The 23,364-nt window shown below is 38.9% G+C and overlaps 1 protein-coding gene across 3 annotated transcripts in view; it reads left to right on the forward strand.

Annotated features, from left to right (window-relative positions):
• CTPS2 (CTP synthase 2) overlaps window positions 1–23,364 on the forward strand; it is a 63,006-nt gene that overhangs the window by 21,089 nt on the left and 18,553 nt on the right. The window lies entirely within an intron of this gene.

Consider the following 23,364-nt stretch of genomic DNA (forward strand, 5'->3'; position numbering starts at 1 on the left):
CTTGTGTTTAAAAAAAATAGGTGAACTCTGTGTAAGTTAAAGGTGATCTATATTTATACATGTAGGACGTGAAGTGATGTCCACTGTCCTTACTCAGTATTACTTAAATAGGTATTTTATTTTTGAATAGTTCCTTGCCTTCACCTTCTCACTTCTGTAATTTGCTGTGACAGTGTTTTATTATAATTATTATTTAAGTTTTTAATAGTTTCCTTAGCTGCAGACAAATGCTGGGAGTAAACAATAATGTTGGCTTTACTGGAGAATAAAATATAAAGGGAAGCTGGATAGTGTACAGCAAAGCTATTAACAAAATATAAATTTATACGATAAGAGATAATCTACAAAGCTGTTACAAATTTTTTTCTTCCTTTATTTGAATACTATAAAATAGGCTTTCTTTCCTTTTGCCCCTGCCCACCCAATGCACATCCATCTCACAGTTCTTTGGATAAAAATGTCAATGCTGTAGGTAAGACAGGGCTCTCAGTATGGAATACCAGTGGTAAAATTATGGGCTGGAGTTCCTCTGGGTGTGTATGTTCTTGTTCAGGAGAGTGTGGTATCCCGTTATCCGTAATGGTAAAGCTTAAAATTGATCAGTAGGGATGGGTATGTAAAAATGAAATAGGATAGATAAATACGTGTGGAAAATAAGTAGTACCTTCGTGCAAGATCCTTTAGTGATTAATAAAGTGCATTGCTCGTGATACAGAAACAGTAGCTTATCAACTTCCTTCAAGAGTTTTATTGGGATTTGAAAATAAAATGCATTTTTTTCACATCTACTTCATCTGCAACATGCAAATAAGAGTTTTTAAAAATATTTTACCTGTTTGTCAATGTTGTTCATATGTGTAGAAGAGATAATCCAGTGTGAACTTTTGAAGGTTAATTTGAGACCTTCAGAGTTTCATTTGGTGTGAGACTTCACCCTTCCTGAAGAAGGGTATAAGAAGACATGCTTCTTCACTGAAGAGATCCATTTCATAAATAGCAATATGTTGCAAAATGTGCTATTTGCAGAAAGTTTCTTCTATTCCATTCTAACAAAAATCAGTTTTTTAGGGGGTTAGTACTGCTTAAGTTTTGAGACTGAGAGCTGGTGGGCTAAACTAGGTGTATAGGTCTCACTATTAAAGTGCAGCATGCAAACAATGCTCCTCCACTTCACTGCATGATGCGAGATCCATCTGCCTGGTGCAAAGTAGACTCATAATTTTCAGGGACCTAAAGTCAAGGAATACGAAATACATCTTATATAACTTCATATGACTGTATTTCAGCTGGTCACCAGATACCTTTTCAGGACGCAGTCAGGTCATGTATTTCAGAAGCCTGCTGAGGAAGCGGTAGAACTGCCCATTTGCCTCCATTATTCTGGGGATTGTTTGCAGTAGCTATTTCAGATGCAGAGCTCAACAATTAACTGAAATCTGGAATACAGAAGCATGTCTGGAGTGGTACTGGCAATTTCTTTCATTGCTGAAATGGTAGTGTGTGTTAATATATCTCAGACAAAAATTTCATTCCATAGGTAAAGAACTGAGTGATTTGCAGTTAGCAATCAGAGGCAAGCAAGGTATAAATTTTATAGAGAAAATTGTGTAGGCATTAAATTAAGAAAATAGTAGAGTGAATGTATATGTCATAGAAGATTAATACATTATTTACAATGGAAACAGTATGCTTTCAGTATGTGTAACAGATACTCTTTTGTTCTAAGCTACACTAAGGTTGTGAAATTGATTATTGGTGGTCATATGTCAGCACCTTAATCTGATCTTTGACATTTCAGTTCTGGGTGAGAAACAGCTGTAAATTGTTTCAAGGGAGAAATTTATACTATCAATAACTGTTAATGCTAAACAATCTGTTTCAGCAACATTTTATCTTGTGCTAAAAACTTCAGATGTTCTATGTAATAACAAATCAATAAAAATGACTGGAGAAGCAGCAGATTAGTGAGGCTTGTGAACTACTGGACTGACGTAGGTATTTCATTATCCATGAAAATTAATTGGAAACACAGTGTCAGCACTGATAATATGTTGTGATGCCAGTGTGTGTGTCAGCTGAGTCCTAACTTAGAACCACAGCAGTGTATCTTTTATTATTATTTTTTTGATTCCTGCTCCTTTGGAAGCTGAAGGGAGAGAGGAGAAGCACTGGTGAGGCAGCAGTTCTGTTTTCTTCTATTTTTAAAAGGAAAAATGTTACATGGTGTTTGTCAGGAGAATTCTGGGGCAACTGTAAAACATGCATCTTCTTGCATTCCTTCCTAACTTGCTAAGCATTCAAATACTCAGAACAGTACATACCAAAATAGTTTATTCTGAAGTACATGTATTAAAAAAAGAAAGGGATACTTTGCTTCAGTATTTGCCTTTTTAGTCTCTGCAGGTTTTTCTCTTTCACCCTTCTCTTTACATCTTTGGAAATGTGAACTTCTTTTTTCAATTAAAAATAAAAATTGAGATTGTGGAGTAACTTAGAGTTAAGCTTCCAGAAGAAATATAGGTGACTGAAATTGTGAGAAATGATTATTGTTAACTCTGTCTCTCAGTAACAGCAGCACAAGTTGTCGTCCTATAGAGGAGCATTGTATTAGGAAAAAACCTGAGTGTTGTAAAAGGTTTTGGTGTGATGAGGCAATTGACTTGTTCTGTTTTGACCAGTAATGGAACACAGAACTGAACATGCAAATGCAGCGTTGCATGAAATGCTGAATATCTGCTTCATTTCAGCTGCTCATCTATTTATTGCTCTATTGACTCATTACAACAATATTACTTGACCTGGGTTTTGCAAAATCACCCAAGTAAAACCTGATATAGGAGGGAAACCCTGTATTACCTGTTTGGGGAGATATTCTTATTAATTATCTTGGCATGTAAGTGACTACAGGTGTTTTAGATTTCAGATGGTGAGGAAAAAAATGATAGTCTCTGCATATAAAACAAAAAGAGGAAACTAATGGCTTAATGTGAAATGCAGCCAAAATTTTTTTTTTAATTCAGGAGGGGGAAAAAAAAAGCTGAATATTAGATGTGATGAAAACTTCTAGGAATTGCTACCTAGAATTTGAAAACATTGATAGACTGTGGGTTATAAATTCTGTTGGAGAGATTTGAAGTTGTTTGTTCAATATTTTCAAATAGGCATGAACAAAAGATGTGTAGTCTTATGTAAAAAAAATAACGATCTTTAGTGCAGTTTTTACCTGTTTCCACCCAACCATGCCTTTTGCATTGGATACCATGTTAAGGTTTTTGGTTCATTTTTTTTCTCTTTTTAAGCATAGGTTTGATTTTACTGAGGTAGATGAGACAGATATATGATCATTGTTCAATCCCTGACATTTGTGATCATCATCTTGACTGATTATTTTCAGGTTATGTTCCCATTACATTTTCTTAAGCTTTCTGTTCTGTTTTCCAGCCCTTTGGATAATAACAATTGGTAAATTATTACAGCTCTCTGCTGGGAAGATAACTGCTCAGAAAAACAATGCATGGAGAGTAGTGCTTAGTCTGAGTTTTCTGTTGCAAATGACGGTTTTAAAATAATCTCCTTTAAGAAGAATCTGTATAGTCTGAACTGCTAGTGAGGTTGATTCACTCGTGGCAAAACATATATTTTTTTCCATCCCCCTTGTCATAGAATCATAGAATTAGCTAGGTTGGAAAAGACCTACAAGATCATCCAGTCCAACCATCCACCTACCACTGATAACCCCACTAAACCATGTCTCTCAACACTACATCTAAATGTTTCTTGAACACCTCCAGGGATGGTGACTCAACCACCACTGGAATGGGGCAGCCCATTCCAGTGCCTGACCACTCTTTCAGAAAAGTAGTGTTTCCTAATGTCCAGCCTAAATCTCCCCTGGCACAACTTGAAGCCATTCCCCCTTGTCCTGTCACTAGTTACAAGAGAGAAGAGGCTGACCCCCAGCTCACTACAGCCTCCCTTCAGGTAGTTATAGAGAGCAATAAGGTCTCCCCAGAGCCTCCTCTTCTCCAGACTGAACAATCCCAGCTCCCTCAGCCGCTCCTCATAAGGCCTGTGCTCCAGACCCCTCACCAGCTTCGTCGTCCTCCTCTGAACACGCTCTAGGGCCTCAATGTCTTTTTTGCAGTGAGGGGCCCAAAACTGGACACAGTATTTGAGGTGGGGCCTCACCAGGGCTGAGTACAGAGGGAGAATGGCTTCCCTACTCCTACTGGCGACACTATTTCTGATACAAGCCAGGATGCCATTGGCCTTCTTGGCCACCTGGGCACACTGCTGGCTCATGCTCAGCTGAGCATCGACCAGTACCCCCAGGTCCATTTCCTCTGCACAACCTTCCAGCCACTCTGCCCCAAGCCTGTAGCATTGCCTGGGGTTGTTGTGGCCAAAGTGTCGGACCCGGCACTTGGTCTTGTTAAACCTCATCCCGTTGGCTTCAGCCCAGAGATCCAGCCTGTCCGGATCTCTCTGTAGGGCCTCTCTACCCCCAGGCAGATCGACACTTCCTGCCAGCTTGGTGTCGTCTGCAAACTTACTGAGGGTGCTCTCAATGCCCTCATCCAGGTCATCAATAAAGATATTGAAGAAGACAGGCCTTAGCACTGACCCCTGGGGAACACCGCTTGTGACCAGGTGCCAGCTGGATTTAACTCCATTCACCACCACTCTCTGGGCCCGGCCCTCCAGCCAGCTCCTTACCCAGCAAAGGGTGTACCTGTCCAAGCCACGGGCTGCCAGTTTCTCCAGGAGAATACTGTGGGAGACAGTGTCAAAGGCTTTGCTGAAGTCTAGGTAGACCACATCAACAGCCTTTCCCTCATCCACCAGATGGGTCACTCGATCATAGGAGATCAGGTTGGTCAAGGAGGAACTGCCCTTCACAAACCCATGCTGGCTGGGCCTGATCCCCTGGTTGTCCTGCAAATGCCGCGTGATCTCCCTCAGGACAATCTGCTCCATAACCTTCCCTGGCACCGAGGTCAGGCTGACAGGCCTGTAGTTCCCTGGATCCTCCTTATGACCCTTCTTGTAGATGGGAGTCACATTGGCAAGTTTCCAGTCTTCTGGGACCTCTCCAGTTGACCAGGAACGCCGATAGATGATGGAAAGTGGCTTGGCTATCTCCTCCGCCAGCTCCCTCAGTACTCTCTTGTCTGGCCCCATGGACTTGTGGCAGTCCAGGTGGAGTAGTAGGTCTCTGACAGTTTCCTCCTGAATCATGGGGGGTTTATTTCGCTCCCCATCTGAGACTTCCAGGTCAGAGAGTAGTGTGCTCTGAGAACAACTGGTCTGGCTTTTAAAGACAGACGTAAAAAAGGCATTGAGAACCTCAGCCTTTTCATTGTCCTCAGTGGCCACATTCCCAGCTGCGTCCAGTAAAGAATGGAGATTCTCCTTGGTCCTCCTCTTACTGTTAATGTATTTGTAAAAGAGTTTCTTGTTCCCTTTAATCCCAGCAGCCAAGCTTAATTTGACCTGGGCCTTTGCCTTTCTAATTTTCTCCCTGCACATCCTGCCAACCCCTTTGTACTCTCCCCGAGTTGCCTGTCCCTTCTTCCACTGGAGGTAGATTCTCTTTTTCTCCTGGAGCCTCAGGAAAAGCTCCCTGTTCATTCACGCCGGTCTCCTTCCCCGCCAGCTCATCTTGTGGCTCAGGGGGACAGCCTGTTCCTGCACCTTCAGGACTTCCTTCTTGAGGAGCAACCAGCCTTCCTGGACCCCTTTACTCTCCAGGACCGAATCCCAAGGGACCCTCCCTACCAGTCTCCTGAACAATTCAAAGTCTTTTCTGTTTGTCTTTTCTGTTCACTTCCTCTACTGTTAAGCTTAGATTTGCTTTTTTTGGTAAAGAACATAATGAAAAGGCTCGTCAATTTGATTTCAGCTGCGTCTAGTACCATTCTAGCAAACAAACAAACAAAACAGCAACACTGTTCCAGAAAGGATTCTTATTAGTTTAAGTTTTGTTGTGACCACGGTTCTTCATGACCTGTCACATCTTTTGTAGCCTTGTGAAACTTGAAGTATTGCATGTAGTCTGTGTTTTATGAAGTTAAGAAATTGTGCAGAAACCGACTTTGCCAGCAGGTGACACTCTTATAACACGTTTGTGAACTGATGCCTGCTTTTCTTACTCGGGATGTTCATAACCTGATTGAACTTTAAAATACCAAATGTTTTCTAACATGTGAAAAGGAACATGTTTAGTTTGGAATCTGTGTCCCACATGTTTTACAAAGGCATATCTTAAATTATATTATGTTATTTGTGTGAAGTAGGTAATGTTGCTTAGCACATAAATGTGTATGTGGTACATTTTGTTTTGAAATTGAAGTATATTGTTAATTTAGAACAATGATTTTTTTAATAAATGAGAAAAAATATGAAGTACTATGATTTACTTTTTTTTCTTCTAAAAAACGTAACACAATTTAACAGTTGAAGGGTTTGTGTAAAGGTATGGCCCAGGAACCTCGCTGAACATTCCTGTCATGTTTAAGTATTGTAACTTTTGAGGCTGCTATACATGAAGCTGTGGTGCAGCACTTGATTCCACATTTTTAGGGAGGAAATCCAAGTACAGGGATCACTTGTATGTGGTCTTTGTCACTCGATCTGCTTTACTATGTTGATTCTTAAAGTCCTTAAGTAACTTTAAGCCCTTAAGACTTGGACCTAATGGCTCTATCAGGATGATGGAATATATTGATATTAAAATTCAGTCCAAAATTCTGAGTTCTATAGTATGATTAGCGCCTCATCCTCTAAATTAGTTTTCATCAAAGTTCCTTCTCTTCCTTTCTCTTCTTCATTCATTTCCTTTATTAAAGTAAATGATAATCCCCAGGAATTACTCAGAGAAATACAAATGTGACAAGGGAATTGTGAAATGGAGAAGTTAAAACTGCAAAAAAAGTTGTAATGGATGTTTTAATTTGCAGCAGCAAGCACTCAGCTCCTGTATGCATGTATGCATTCTCACTTACAAAACTTTTAACAGGGAAAATGCATTTCTGTATCTATAACTTGAAACTAAGGTGAAATACTGTAGTCATCATAGTTATCCTAGTAATTTTATACTGTTATTAAAAATAAATGCCTTGTTTTTTTTAAAAAGATTGAACTTCTGAGCATTTCAAAATGTCATCTTATGTGATGACATTTTCTCAAATAGCATTTTAGTAGCATAAAATAAAGACAAGTAGCTCTGAACTAATTTCGAGGCAGTTTTGTTGGAAACTGTGCTTAGCCAAGAGGGAACACAATACAAAGCTTAATCTGTTATGTCATATAAATCTTTATTTTGTACTTTTTGAAATTACAGCAAGGAAATCTGTGGATTTAAGTGCATGCGTACTGTCTATGAATACCATGTTCTTCTCCCTCAAAGGAATGATGCTCATTCTGGCAGGTGCTTTATTGTCCTGTAATCTTTTTTATAAGCATCACAAACTCATCGAAGCTGATACTTCCATCATTATTTTTGTCCAGTAACTTAATTACGTTGTCAAGTGAGAATGAATCCTGTTTTTGTAGAAGAGGGGAAAAAAGAATGAATTGCCACAAATGTATTCTAGTGAGGATTATTACCAAGAAGTGAAGCAGTCAGTAACAGTGTTGCTTGAAGATGTTACTGGTGATGTGTTTACCAGTTTTACTGGTTAAACTAGAACTGCAGTGCCTGCTAATGCCATCCAAAAACGTTAACAAAGCTACAGTAACTATTTGAGAACGATGAGCTGTTGTTTGCTTTTAACTTGACACCTCAATATGTGAATACAACCTGAATACTCAGACATATTTTGTACTACAAAGACATTCACATGCAACACGTGAAAAAGCCGGTGCGTCTGTCATCACCCAACTGCAAGTATTACTCAGGTTACCTCAGTCTTCTAAGTTTTGTTTGGATTACATTACAAAATGTAGGTAACACAGCAAGTGCAGCAGCTTCAATGTACATGTAGTCGTCATTAAATATGTATACCACCTACTGCTTTATTAGATACTAGTCCAGGACCAACATAACACTATTTGAGAACATGTTTCAGTCGGCTGTGGACCTGGGCCTGAGGGTCCATTTCCTTCCCCTTTTCTCCTCTTTACTAGGAATACTGTGTTAGAAAATTCTTGTTAATAGAATAAATCTGGTTTATGCTATAAGGTTCTTTAATTCATGTGGCATCCTGATGCAGTGAGTATTCTGCTAACGTCGCAGTTCAGGCTAATGAAATAGTATAAAAATAGTTTTGAATATAAATTGTCTTTAAAATGTTTTCTTCATACTTTTTTTGTGTGTTTTGTACTGTCGTGTCCTGCTATTTTGTTGATTTATTATGGTGCCATATATTTCTGCATATAGAGTGGGTGGTTGAAAACGTCTGATATCCAGATGGACAACATCTGTATTTTTTTCTGAACACTTCTATTCCACAAATCTGTGGAAATGGGTCCTGCCACCAAAACTGCCTGCAGCTAATATAAAAAGCATTATCTTTCTGAATTTACTATCACATTTCCTGTAAGTTTTAGTAATTAATTTCTGACAGATGGTTTTACAGGGGGAGACAACTTCATATGTTTTATTAGGTGACTTTTTCTTTTCTTCTTCATCTTAGTGAAATAACTAAACTGTATTCCTGTAGTTCTTAAAATACTGAATTTTCCATTGGTGTACAAGTTCTTTCAGATCTCCAACAAAAAGTGCCCATGTCTTGTCTTGCAATCCAAAAACCAGTATTTAAGGACTTGCCTGGCAAAAGAATCAAAATTGAGTTCTAATCTAGTTTAGGAAAGATCTTACGTAGAGAAGTTGGAGTTTTTTTTTTTTCTCAGCCTCAGGAAATAGATATTTATCTCTAGCTTGGTGATATCTTTTTTTCTTCTTGGCATCTTTCAGAAGTGACAAATCTTCTCTTATTTTTGAATGATGGAGAATTAGATTACATAGAAACTGGTCCGTGCCTCTTACTATTAAACTTGCTGTACTGATTTATAAGTGTTCTGTGTATTTTCTAGATTGAAAATGCATTGTTTTGATTGAAATAAAATTATTTTATAAAACTCAGGTGCAGTATTCTAGGTGAAATTTGAATTACATAAATAATTTATTATATTTTTTGCATTTAATTTCATAGGACTTTGTTATAAACTCCCTACTCAGTTATCTGTTTTCTCCCTAATGTTCATTAATGTGAGTAAAATTTCATAAACTAATCTTTAAGGATTATTTATGGAGTTGATAAAACCATTTGAGCACAGAATCTGCCTTGCAGTATCATTGCCTTTATCTCCTTTTTCCTATCCATTTTATAGGAAGTATGGTGAATAAAACAAGTGAGACTTACCTTCAAGTACTGTGAAAATTGATTCTGGAGCAGATTTTTCAGCCCAGCAATGGACAGTGCACTAGTGCTGCCCTCCATTAAAGCATATTGAGTAAAGTATTTCAGAAGGTTGTCATTGAGTAAATGTTCCATGTTTCCTAGGTGTTGTCTTGAAGAATAACTGGAAACAAAACTGACAATAATCATCTTATGCACAGAATGTTTCTTTGAAATACAGCTCGCACACACAGTTCATTAGTTTACTGAGTATATAATCAATACTTAACCTAGATGAAGACTTCTGTAAACTGACCTAATTCTCATAGGAATAAAAAATGAAATGAGATGAAAATATTTGAAACACTCAATATATTTAGTTCATGCTTACCTCACTCAAAATACAGAGCCTTCAAATGTATCCAGCGCGTGTGAGAGTCTCGGATTGGAACTACCTTTATAGTGGCTTTCATGCTCCACCCTGATTATGAAACCACCATTTGTCATTAAGTCAGTGTACTAGTCCTATTGTGTTTTCAGTAGTCAGGTGAACAGGATACATTAGCAGTATAAATGAGTAATTTTTTTTTTTTTTAAATCTCTGAAACTGGTCACTGTCAGCATCTATCATTGTACTTGATGTAGGTTTCCTTTGTCTTCATAGGCAGTCCTGGAGAGGTTTCACCTTCAGTTTGTGTATTTTATACTTGAAGATATACCCACACCCAGAGTAGCCTGAAAAGGTTGCTATGGGGTTATGTATAGACATGTATACTATTTGTTCTTTGTGGAAAATGATAAATATAAGTTTGTCTTTTAAAAAAAATCGTATGTAAAATATGAATGTATCACACTTTCCCTTTGTGTGAATTGATAAATACCAATGCCAAAGCCCATTTCCCAAATCTGGTGCTGTTTCTTAGTGTAGGAGAAAAATACTCTGGGATCAAATTTTGGTTGCTAGTATTAAAAATCAAAACACCACATGACATAAATGAAAAAAGAATGAGCCACGCTAAATAGGAAAGGTGAATCTAAGATTCTGAAAAAATGATTCCTTCTTGGGAGCATAACTAAGTATTGTATTCAGCAGGTTTTGAAATGTTCAATTGATCATGGTCTATGGGGCGTGTCTGAGTGATATTCTGCCCAAGCGGGTGCTTCACAGCCCATCACAGAGTGAAGTACTGCTGCTGTTTTTGCATAGTGTGATGAGCTGCTGCCTCTGGCTGTAGTTTCTAATCTACCTGATGTCTACAATTGTCTTTTTTTGGTGTTTAGCTCTAGGCCCACTTGCTAGATCTTTTGCTTGGTGTATCGCTTACCCAGAAAATTTTTCAGCTCTGCTGAACCAAGAGCTTTGTGGGTCTGTGGGAAAACGATTGGTTGTGGAGGGCTGTTTTTGGAACTGTAGGTATATGGGTCTAGGATACATTCCAGGTAAGTTTGTGGTTTCCTGGGAAGACTCCCTTTGGTAAACTTTGCTAAACGAATTGTCTATATTCATTTGCATTAGCAGCGCACTTGTATGTGCTTGTCCGCACTTCCTAGAATAGGATTAGGAGAATCTTCTAGAGATCATCTAGTTCATTTTTCCCTTTCCCCTAGATTGGGGTCACTGCTGCTTATATTGGGCATCTGGTTAACCTATCATTAAGTGACTTACATAATGGGGACTCCACAGCCTCCTGATCTGATCTGTTGTTTATTATTATTATTATCTGTTGTTTATTATTAGACAGTTTTGTTAATGTCCAAATGCCTTGGTCATTCGTGATGATAAGATAATTAGGAGACCTTGTTTATTTTTCTTTTCTTTCCATAGACAAAATGAAAGATGTATGTTTTTCTCCTTCCATCTTGTTTCCATCTTCGGTGTATGATGAAATTTTAGTAGTAATGAATTACCAGGTGATCTGCTAATGCTCCCATTCCCCATCTGCTCATTTTTCTTGCCTATAGCTCTTGAATGTAGTAGCCTCAAAACACTTCTTCCCTTCTAGAAGCAGTGTCAGAAACCTGATGTGCCTGATATGTGTTCTTGATATTACAGTATTTGCAGGACTCTTGATTAAATTTCAAATGACTTGTCTTTACTTGTGCCACAGGCACCTCACCAGTCCGAAATATGTAGTAGTAAAATGCTTATTAGAATAGAAGCATAATTTATATTTCGAGGTATTGCAACTTTAGGAATTCAGTACATTAGCCTTGTTAGCTTGTTAGAGGTTCATTAAAGAAGGACAACTGATTGCAAAATAGCATAACAAGTTTTACTGAAACATCTTCCCACAGCAGTGAGAGACTGATGTCTGGAAATTCAGGTGAGCTGCTCAAGAGTTACACAAGAGTTCCATGCTGAATCTGGGGGTGAGTCGACGCTCCTCAGATCAGCTTTATTCACAAGTTACTGTAATCTTTAGGGGGTGATCTGAATGATAGTGTCAGATTTAGGACCTGTAGTTTGATCTCCCAAGGCCATTTTGTCCTTCCTTCTCACTTAGACCACGGTGACCTCCAATGACTTGTGTGACGCATCTGAGCTCTCTCTCAGAATTGACAGGGGAACTCAGTTTGACAGGCATTGGCAGTTCATTCTCTTCTTGCAAGACTGCTTTGCAGGATGCAGCTACTACTCTGATATAGGTCAAAAGTTTATCCAGCTCAACTCAGCAATGGCAGAGTGTTTCCAGTGGTAAGAAATTGTGATCACTGTGCCAGAATTAGAACAGAAGTCTGAAGATGTTACCGTTGCCACTAGTAGGTGATGTGTGACTAGCAGGCAGCAGCATTTATCTATTCTGAAGAACAGTAAGTACTTGGTATCAAGTCTTGATTGATATTTGTGTAAGCTAACACTTAGTCTAGAAGCAGAATTTCAGATTTGGTTACACGTTTTCCTGCTTTTTCTTGGGCATATGGGTGAATATTGTTCCTTCAATTCATGGCATAATTCAGTTGGGTTTGCCCTGGGCTAGAGAAATCATGTTGGCAAGCACTATATTGCTTTGGAATTGACATTTTTACTGTAGCTTAGGTACCAGACCATTAAGAGGAAAAAAAAAAAAAAAGAGAGAGAATTGAGCTGATCACGTGCTGTCAGTCTGCTTAGGGACACACATCACATGTCCCTGTGAGGACTGTATTTCACTTTCTGTGATGGTGTCTTTAGACTCAAAATTCTCTCTCAATTGGCTGTTGCTGTGTATTGTCCTAGTAAACTGATGTCACGCTGGAGTGTAAGAGTACTAGTTGCAGGGATGGCTGAAGTTTGAATACCACCGCTAGTGGTAGGAGTGGTGAAATTTATGGCATTGTGATCCCAAGATCTTGAAGCATGTTTAATGATGGCTTAAGTGGGATGGTAACTCAGGTGCTACTGTTTTTTGTCCCTGTCACATCTTTTTTTCTACCTTTGATGGCTGAATGGCAGGTGAATCTTTGTACCTTGTCAACCTTAACATGCAGGACTATAAACTGGGTTTGTCCATCTGTAGATTTCCATTCCACTGACACTGCTGGAAGAGAGAGCCTATGCTACAGAGGTGGGGCTGTCACCTGGGGGCAGCAACTATCTCCGTCATCCTGTTTAATCCTCTGCTGATGGGTTAACACCCTAACCCTCCAGTATTTTTCCAGCTTCCTTGGTATATTTTTTAGTACTGTCACCGCTGTTATTTGCATATGAACCCTGACGAGTTTAAAGTTGGTTGAGGTGTCTCTGAGGCATATGTTGCAGCCTGACTGCAGTACAGAAATGTCTGCTGTCAAGGTGAATTTGTCTATAACTGAGAGCATATATTTGTGGATGTCGTGCACATGGGAAGAAAGAGTGGGCGCTATTGTGCTTAGTATTCAGTTATTTCTACTTGTATACTGCTCGTGCATCATCTCTAGCTTCCAGGCATCAGTCATTAGATCAAAGCCCTCTGTTAAATTGGGTTACTTCCTGGAGTGGAGAAAGATGATGGAACAATTTAAGGAAGTTGGTCTCAATTCCTTACTTGACTTGTGAATAAATCTTGCATAGGTCTCAAATAAGTTAGAGTTCTTAGCAAGTAAAGCAGTAGAGTGATACTTGTATAGAACCAATGATAGTATAAACTATGCACGTTTATCCATGCCTGTTGTGAAATACCCATCCCTCATGTTGCCACCTGAAGTTAAATAGAACTAGAGAGAACTCCTAATGTTGCCAGTGCTGTGGGTTCTTACTGCTGCTGTAGGAAAAGACAAAGGGTAGACTGTGGGAGATATGAAAAAGAAAACAAAACACATCCAGTTAACAGATTTTTCTGAAAATGATTAAATAATTTTGCATGAGAAGTTCGGAGAGCTGCTCTACGGCCATTGTGGTGAACTTGACATCGCTCTGAGGTATGAAACTGTTAGAATTTGAAGGTGGGTTGTAAAATCTTTTATGTGTCAGGAGTGATGCGTTCCTTGTGTTAAAACTGCCGTTGTTGTCAAGCTTTCAGTGGTGAGGTGTAAAAGGGTTGTCTCATCTCACAAACCTGAACAATATAGGCTATCCTTGTTACGCTGTAACTATACCTCATAGATGTTGAAGGTGTCTCCTTAAACAGTGCTGGGTGTGGCTGCTTAAGGGATGAATGACTTAATATGATGCATTGTTTGCAGTCAGCTTTAAATTGGTGATGTGTTGTTCATTGTAGCTGTATGTGTCAGCTTATCCTGTCATATACACACATCTGGCAGACAAATGATGGTATTGCTGAAGCTTCTTGTGATACAGATATTCCATGCTACATGAGACAGTTCTGAGGGAGAACATGCTTCAGGAGGAGGTTTTATCCTTCTACTTTCTGGGCCATGGCACATGCAGCAGTGCAATAAGACTGTTGTAGATAAATATGCTACAGCTGAAATTTACGGTTAGTGTAATTGCTACATTTTTTTGTTCCTTCCTGAAGTTGGTGGTTTTTTTTTAATTCCTAAGAGCACTCAAAAAACGTAGAAACCTGCATTTCAGCATGGCACATGTATTTACTGAGGAGTATTATTGAGTTTCAAATAGGACCAAATAAGTATGAGAAAACAAATGCTGTGCCAATGTCATTAGGAAGTTCTTTATTTTCCTGTTTAGTTTGTCTTCTCTCAGTCTCTGGTCTTGGAGATGCTTGGGTTCTCTAGATGTCTCATTTGTGCCTCAGAGCCCTTTCTCTTTGTGAACATAATGCTGATGAGGCAAGGTGAAGATCAGGTTCAGTAGTTCTTTTTCAAAGCATTGTTCTCAATGGTGCAAATAGTGATGGAATGTTCAAAAGAAGCCTAGAAGTGCACCATAATAACCATCATGGTCACATAGTGTAGGAATTACTTGGAATTAAGATGTCTAAATCCCAAAGCATGAAAGTATTAGTAAGAGGCTACTTTGTCCAGCCTCACTCTTGCCTAGAGATACCTACATTCTGCTTTCATACAAGTCCAAAATAACTGTCTTTGTATGTGATAATCCAGCACTGTCCAAAGAGGAAGTCAGAAATTGCATATCTGATTGCCTCAATCTTGGAAAGACCTAATGAAAAATGTACTCTTGCAATTTATCTGAGGTGCTTTCATAAAAAGTGGCCTGATATAATATGGGCTAGGGGTGCTTTCTTTTAAAAACAAGCCAACAGCTGAAGATGGCATTTTGTATGTTGACATGATTGATTACTCTTGATTCTCTTTGTGTTCATATGGGAAAGATGGGGAATGCTGTGTTCTGGCTTCTGTTTCTAAAAATAATTTGCCTTTTATGTTAAACGTAAGGAGTTGGGAGGGTGAGAATTCTGTACTTTTTGCCACGTGTAGCAGTGTGTATTGTTGGATGGGAGTCCTGAAAGTACACTGGATGAGGACAATGGGCCCTCAGCCCCGTCAAAATATTCAAGGCCCACCAATTCAGACTCTGAAGATGTCTTATCAGAACTGTACTATGAGCAGCCTTTGGACCACTGTGACCCTGCTGCAGCCATTCTGGCCTTGCTGAAGTAGAAGGGAGTTTCTGAGACAGTGCCACAATACTTGAGTAAAGGTGCTTATCATAGAATCCTAGAATGGTTTGGGTTTGAAGGGACCTTAAAGCCCACCCAGCCCCAACCCCTGCCATGGGCAGGGCTGCCCCCCATCAGCTCAGGCTGCCCAGGGCCCCATCCAACCTGGTCTTGAGCATCTCTGGGGATGGGGCACCACAGCTTCTATGTCCTAGGAAAGAAGCACTTGCTTTCCTCTGGGATCAGATGTGTTTGGGGAAAACATTAGCAACCATGAGAGGTGCTCATAGGGAAACTGAAATGAAGGTTGTTTTATAAAGCTTCTTTGGTAGGCACCTCTAAATCTCTTCAGTACCCTTGTTGGAAGAACCAGATCAGCCTTGCTGTCCTGGTCACTCAGCAGTACAAAATGCAGAGACAAGTAAACGTGTAGCTTAGGTGGTTAGTGCTAAGAACTTTAGAGCTTACTTTCTTTCAGAGAAAGAGGTGCTCATATGCACTAGTTGCTAATTCTCAGTCAGAAGTCTGCAAGTGTGAAAGTAAGATTATTGGTTTTATTCTGAGATATGTTTGGTGTTTTCATTACCTATGTGAAATACAATAAAAATGTTATAAAGTAATTGTTCTACCTGTGGCAGACAAATCCCTTATTTGTTAGCACTTCAGAGTAGTGATTTGTGTATATTGTCAATACTTACTGGTTTGCTTCCAAAGAGGGATTGTCAGAAAGCTCTTTAAATAAATTGTCGTGAGTAATTGCTTCAGTCATTTCTAGTAGGGGAAATTGGGACAATGGAAACAAAAGGCTGCTAGAGAATTCTGTTTTTAAATTTATTTTGCCCTTTCCCTTTTGATGAAGTCAAATATTACCCTGGGACATGATTAAAAACTAAGATTAAGTCAAGGAAATCTAACTAGGCTGATGAGAAGACCAGCTAGCCACTAAGAATATTGAGCAGTTGTCTAAGTGTTTTATTTGTAATTGCAGCCTACTGGCAGAAATATATTGCTACTTAATGAAAACTATAGTCAAGAAGGCATACTGGTTATGTATCTGGCCTAATTTTGTGTTTCTAATTAGGTAACATTAAATCAAGGTCATATTATCATAACTTCAATAAGTAAAATCAGTAGTAGTTTGGAAATCTCTCGTTTTTGTGAATTGTAAAACAGTACTTTAAATAGATTTGTATTCTGTTAAGTTGAATATAAGATTCATCCTCACAGCCAATTGCATTTAATTTAGATTGGTGAGAAGTCTTCAACACAGAAAGGCTTTTTTTCTCTCACGAATAATACAATGAAGTTCACCTCTTTCCTGAAACAAAGTACAGCTTTATGTAGCTTCTTAACTTCTTAAGATTTAACTCCTTGGATTTGGAACCAAGAATGGAGAGGATTTTATGAGGAACTTTTAACTGCCTTTAGCTTGTGAAGGTGTGCACCAAGTGCCATGTGGGACTATGCCTTAAGGTTAGTATCAGTTTGGAACCAAAGATGCCTGTGCATGCTGCAAGGCCTTTGTATGTCAAAACTGGCAAAGCATCAAAACAAGGACAAACGTTGGTTTTCCTATGAGATGTTACTAAAGTGGATTTTTCTCACCATCTCTGCACTCTCACCTTCTGGCATCCATCACTTCCTATGATTAAAAAGCTCTTAAATCTGCATATAAAGAATATGGAATTATATTTTTATTGTTTTCAAGTGTATATATATAAAAGCACCTGGTGATTATTGTATTGTGGCTAAAAGATAATATATATTTAATTAACTGTGGCTTCTCATGGGGATTATCATTTGGCCTGTCTAATTACAGCGAGCCGGTGGTGGGGATCAGATTAATTTTGTATGAAACTATTAACGCTGGTCTATACTGAGGAGAAGGAAGCCTAACGGTTGTTCAAGAACCTGGCAAAAGTAACAAAACCTCACTATTGCTTAATGTGTTAACTGAAAAATAAGTTTTGACAAATCGCAGCAGACATGCTGTTTCTGCAAACAACGTAGATCAACAACCATTGCTTTCTTGCACAGCTTGATTTTGTGCACAATATTTTTTTCTTAAGAAGGTATTCTAAACTTCCTAAATACAATATGTTTTGAGGTAGCTAGACTCCTTGCAAGTTTTGCGTTCTCTTGCTGTAAGTGGTGGTAACAGAAACAGTATGAATTCTCTAGCACAAATTAGTGCCGTTTAAATTCAGTAACATTAGCCCTATCATGTATTCAGTGTATTTATACTAGTACCTTCTCACCTAACTTATCTGCCTTTTTTGTGACTAGAGCTTGGGTGACAAGACACTTAATCATCTCTTTGTTTTGGGTGACATTAAAGAGCCAGTGCTTAAGCAAAGAACTGAGGCAGATTCTAGAAGTTCTTTCATTAGTGACCTTATTTCTTTTTCATTCCATCGCGTCCTTGTGAAATCAGCAAAAGTGAAGTTCACGTGACACTGGGAGGACATTTATTTGAAATAATAAGTTAAAAGAACCCCACTTTACTCTTAGAGTCCAGATAGAATTGATGAAATCTAAGTGTGAACTGTTAAGAGGCTCACCTGGGAATCTGTCGGTTTCTACAGTAAGGCAACAGTATTAGCTGCCTTATTTCTAAAATGTAGGGACAAGGTTAGGTGTCACAGAAGTCCTGGTTTGTGTTTCTACTAGTTTTCTACTGGTTATTTTCTCATGTACCTAATAGAGGTGGTGAAACATGCTTGTTTGATACCTGCAAAGAAGAGATTTTGTGCAACAGCTGAGGACTTAGATTATGTTTGTAATAACCTTGCAGACATCCAGGAGTGAGAACTGACATTGAACACATGCCTGAGAGTGTAAGGAGAAGAAAAACTGAGGAAATCAGATCAGTTGCATAGTTGTATGGAAGGGTGTATTTAATGAGAGATGAGTGCTTTATTTGTTCTATTTGTAACTATGTCATTCTAATGAATTACAAATCATAGAATCATAGAATTAGCTAGGTAGGAAAAGACCTACAAGATCATACAGTCCAACCATCCACCTACCACCAATAACCCCACTAAACCATGTCTCTCAACACTACATCTAAACGTTTCTTGAACACCTCCAGGGATGGTGACTCAACCACCACTGGAATGGGGCAGCCCACTCCAGTGCCTGACCACTCTTTCAGAAAAGTAGTATTTCCTAATGTCCAGCCTGAATCTCCCCTGGCGCAACTTGAGGCCATTCCCCCTTGTCCTGTCGCTAGTTACAAGAAAGAAGAGACTGACCCCCAGCTCACTACAACCTCCCTTCAGGTAGTTATAGAGAACGATAAGGTCTCCCCAGAGCCTCCTCTTCTCCAGACTGAACAACCCCAGCTCCCTCAGCCGCTCCTCATAAGGCCTGTGCTTCCAGACCCTTCACCAGCTTCGTCGCCCTCCTCTGAACACGCTCCAGGGCCTCAATGTTTTTCTTGCAGTGAGGGGCCCAAAACTGGACACAGTACTTGAGGTGGGGCCTCACCAGGGCTGAGTACAGAGGGAAATAAATAAAACATAGCAGCTGAGGTTTTCTTTTTAATAAATACCTGCCCCCCACAAAGCATTAAAAAAAACCCAAAAAACAAAAAAAAAACGTATCTCCTGAAAGCGAGGAAGAGCGAGAATGAAAATGTCACCCAGAAGGGAGAACTTAATTCTATTTTTATTTGCCTCCCAACCTTGACATAAAGTGCAGTAAAGTACTGAATAATGGAACCCTGCAATTTTTTTTGTTGACCTGTGCTTTTTAACTTAAAACTTCATATGCTTTCTGACTTCATTCTGCCATCGGAGACCCAAACTATTAGAAGTGCAGTGAAGAGAATAATAATGGTTTTTGTATGGGCACCATTTGCTTTTGAGAAATTATATGGGCTCCGTGATACTTTGTAGGAGAGTTCCTGCTATGCTGTGGCAGCTGTATGTTGTGTATGATGCTGTGCCAGCTGATGACAGCCTAGAACTTTTGTGGTGTGGCAGTATCGGCATTCTTTTGCTGGTTGCTCAGTAAACATCTGTGCGTAGCATTTGAGGGGATTGTCATGTTATCTGTTGGAGTGATCTCTATCCTGCCACCCACACTTTTCACAGAGGGTGTCTGAATTACTTTGGGCGTGTTCACCTGATGTCATACTAATTAAATACCTACTTGATTTGCGTAGTATAGAGGTGATATTACTCTCTAGATGTTACTTTCTTTGGAACAGTATAGGTAAAATATTTCCTACAGGCTTTCATAAGCTTGTTACTAAATGAAGAATGATTTTTAGACCCATTTGTTCTCACTTGCCTTCTTGCTAGGGGTTCTGCACATGCATCCACATATCCACTTTCGTTTTTTCTTTCTCTTTTTCTCCTTACTTTCTCATATTTCTCTTACTGGAGTTGGATTTTATATTTTAAAAGTGTCTACTATATTTGCGTATAAAAATGAATATATAGACTTGTAATTACTTCGGTTTTGTGATCTCGTAGCAAATGAGAACCGCACAAGTATGTCTGTGCTGTCATGTTAACTGTAGGCTGGGGCCCATTGTTGAATCCAGTCATCTTAGTGGTACTCACAGGTACCTTGTGACAGAAGTGAGTCACCTTTTAGCTCTCCTGAAGTGGATGGTATGGATGCAACCAGTCAAGCAACTTGTTCTTTTAAGTCATGCAGAACTTTACTCCAAATGCCTGTGTAGATGCAAATAAGGAAAGCAAATTAGGAGAAATTCTTGTAGTTTCAAGTTGAGGGTTAGAGAGTTAGTGTAAGGAGTGCAGAGTTACATTACAGTTTGGACAGTGAAATTTATCAGGTTTTTGAAGGAGGCAGAACAGATGAGGAAAGATTATATGGATGCTGCACATCATGACTTCTGCTTGAAATAAAAGGGATTTAGATTGCAGGTCGCGAATCATCTGCTAGAGTTAAAATTCTTCCTCACAAGATGGTCTTTGGCCAGTTAAAGCTTTTCTAGGTGGAAGCAGGAAATAATTAAATGTAGTGTAGAGCATGAGACTTGAAGCATCCTTGAAGTGGCTGGCAGATGTAATTAAGGTAATTAATCTTTGCTATGAAATTAATGTATCAATCCCTTTGGTTTTCTGAAACTGATGAGTTGTGCATAGTTGTTGGATAGACAGTAGAGACAAAGTACTCTTTGTGAGATAATCTAACTCACAAAGTTGTACCTTTGAAATTGTCTCCTTACGCTATCATCATCTTTATTTTTTTTTTGTTACAGTATAGTTTACAGTATTGGGAAACCCTAGAATTTAAAGTCAGTGCCTTAATTACATTTATATGATAAGCAGTGCTTGCTTTAGTTTTACCAGATCTCCAGCTGGGATGGGAAAGGTTATGATGTATTTGTTGTAAGGAGGATAACAACTCATGGAAGAAATCTGCAGTGCTGCTGTTCACTTCATGGGGAGCTTTCCAGAGGACTAAATATCTCTTCCATATAACACCTCAGAGAGCAGTGAGGTGCTGGCTCAGGCTGCCCAGGGAAGCCATGGGTGCCCCATCCCTGGAGGCATTCAAGGCCAGGTTGGATGGGGCCTGAGGCAGCCCTGCCTGCAGCAGGGGGTTGGAACTGCATAGGCAGATGATCTTGAAGGTCCTTTCAACCCAAACCATTAAACCATTCAGTGAAAACAAAAGCAGAAGGGGTTGGAAGTTGGGAAAAAGCATAACTATACTGTCAATGAGTTTGAGAACTACTTCAGCCTTAATTATCTCCTGTAGAAAGTTATAACTTAAATATAAAAGAAGAGCTGAAAAAAAAACCAGATTTGCTCATCAGAACAAATTGCTTCAATTAAAGTTGCAGTGCTTGGCTTGAGCTGTTGGTTTTTTTTGTGTGTGCATGGTTTTGCAGAGTGGACTCAGTTGAATGCTTATTGAGCTAATTAGATTTGTCACAGGATTTTGGCACCAGGACTAGAGTAACATTTACAACTGTCTGCAGTGGCTCTCTATAAATTCAGTTTTGATTTTTTGTTGTTGTTTGTTTAAAACTTAAAAAGTACAAGGATGTTTTTCTGAATAAACATACTCTTTTATTAAAATATGCAAAATAGAGTGAAAAAATGCTCTCCTACTACAGTGAGCAGGCAGCTTAGCACCGCACAGGCCTTTACTCACTCTCCCCCTCCCTTCCAATGGGATGGGGAAGAGATTAGGAGAAAAAAAAAAACAAAAAACCCAAGTTAACCAAGGTAGATGTATTCTGACATTGCAGGACCTGAAACAAAACAGACAAAGCTTAATGGTCCTGGAGTGATTAGTAAAGTGATACACATTGTTGCATTTTCAGGGCCTTGGCTCCTGTATGTTGAGTGTCTGGACTTTTCTCATTAACTTTTATGTTTTCTAATAACAGTGAAACAACCCAAGTGGTAGATTTCTCAAAGAAACTGTATTTCATGGATAGTTAAAGTTGCCATTCATCAACAGTGTGATTTAATACCCCTTGGACTGTTTTACATCTATGATGTGGTTTGTTGTGTCGATGATTTATTATTTGTTTGATGTTGACTGTCAGGGGTGTAAAGATGTGATCCCTGTAAAATCTCCGTAGTACTGACAATTTTCAGAGATTCAGGTTAAAAAAAAACAAAAACAAAAAAAGAAGACTAACTTACGCCTTACCTTGTATTGCACCCTCCCTACTGATGCTTTTTTGTTGCTTGTGGTTCCTCTCGTTCTTTACCATTCTTTATTCTTCAAAGAGCTAATGCATGGTAAGAACTGACTTATTTCATGGAGGGAAGCACAAGGTCTTTGAAGAATCTAGTCAGTTGTTCAGAGTAACAGGCACTTGATGATTTGTCTTTTATCTGTTCAAATAAATTCTGTAAAATAGAGCAAAGTTTTCCATAATGTGGATTGGTTTTCTGATTCTTATTACCACCTTGGATAGTGGAGCAACAATGGTGCTTTTCCTTTGAAAGCTGCTTGAACAGATGTTATTGCAAACTCATGTAATGTATAAACATTGAGGGTTGTGTGCTGGTAGCTGCTGAAGTTGAGCACAGCCACGGAGCATATCAGAAAGGAAGATCTTGTTTCAGAGTAGCTGTGTTACTAATACAGGACTCCTTTTCCCACCTGACAACAAAAATTAATATTTGAAGCCTTTTATATTATTGTATTATCATAAACATTAAATGTTGAGGAAGATAGAGCTAGTTTATAATGCAGCGTATCTGTAACAAAACATGAATGCACAGAGTAAGCTACTTGATACTGAAATTCAGTAGAGGTTTTACATTGGCAGAAAATCTCCCACTGATTAAAACAAGATTGAACTGTTCTATAGTGTGAAATTTCTTGAAATATACCTCAATTAAAACTTACCAGATGCTAATGCAAGCTTTAAGGGTTAAATCCTCTTCTGATTGCGTGGTGCTGACCACTCTACTGTAGATGTTGAGACTGGGAACCAGAATTTTCAGAAGACAAATTGAGAGAAATGCTTGAATCTTCTGGTGGAATTTTTGTTGGGCTTGTAGTTCCATGTCAGGTTCTGACCCAAATTGTGGCAAAAGACATCAGCAGAGCTGATAAAGCTGTGCTTTCGTAGCCTGGCGTTGAGCCATTTGATAATGGCTGATTTTGAGTTTTCTTGAAAAACGTATTTAGGCACAGTAATTTAGTGAAATCTCTTGTGACCTGCATAGATTGTTCCACTTCATTTGGAGCCACTGTTTTAACGCTGAGTTTGAATTAGGCGGTGTCTTTCAAGCTGTTTCCTTCTCCCTCACTGTATCCCCATCCTTCCTTCTATTCATGGAGTTACTCTCATAATGTTTTTATAGAAGATCTTAGCCCAGGAAATAATAAAGAGCAAGAAAATGGTGAAATCTAAATTTTTCGGAGAAACCAGGGGAAAATGTAGTAATAATCTTCTTGAGAACTCTGAATGTTCATTAAGCAGCCACTGAAGTGGAACTTTTGTGATTGGAAGAGAAGCACATACTTGAAACGTTTTTAGCGGCTTGTGACCATTTCATATCCATTTGACA

Source organism: Numida meleagris, chromosome 1 (genome assembly GCF_002078875.1).
Source record: "Numida meleagris isolate 19003 breed g44 Domestic line chromosome 1, NumMel1.0, whole genome shotgun sequence".
NCBI classification, from domain to species: domain Eukaryota; kingdom Metazoa; phylum Chordata; class Aves; order Galliformes; family Numididae; genus Numida; species Numida meleagris.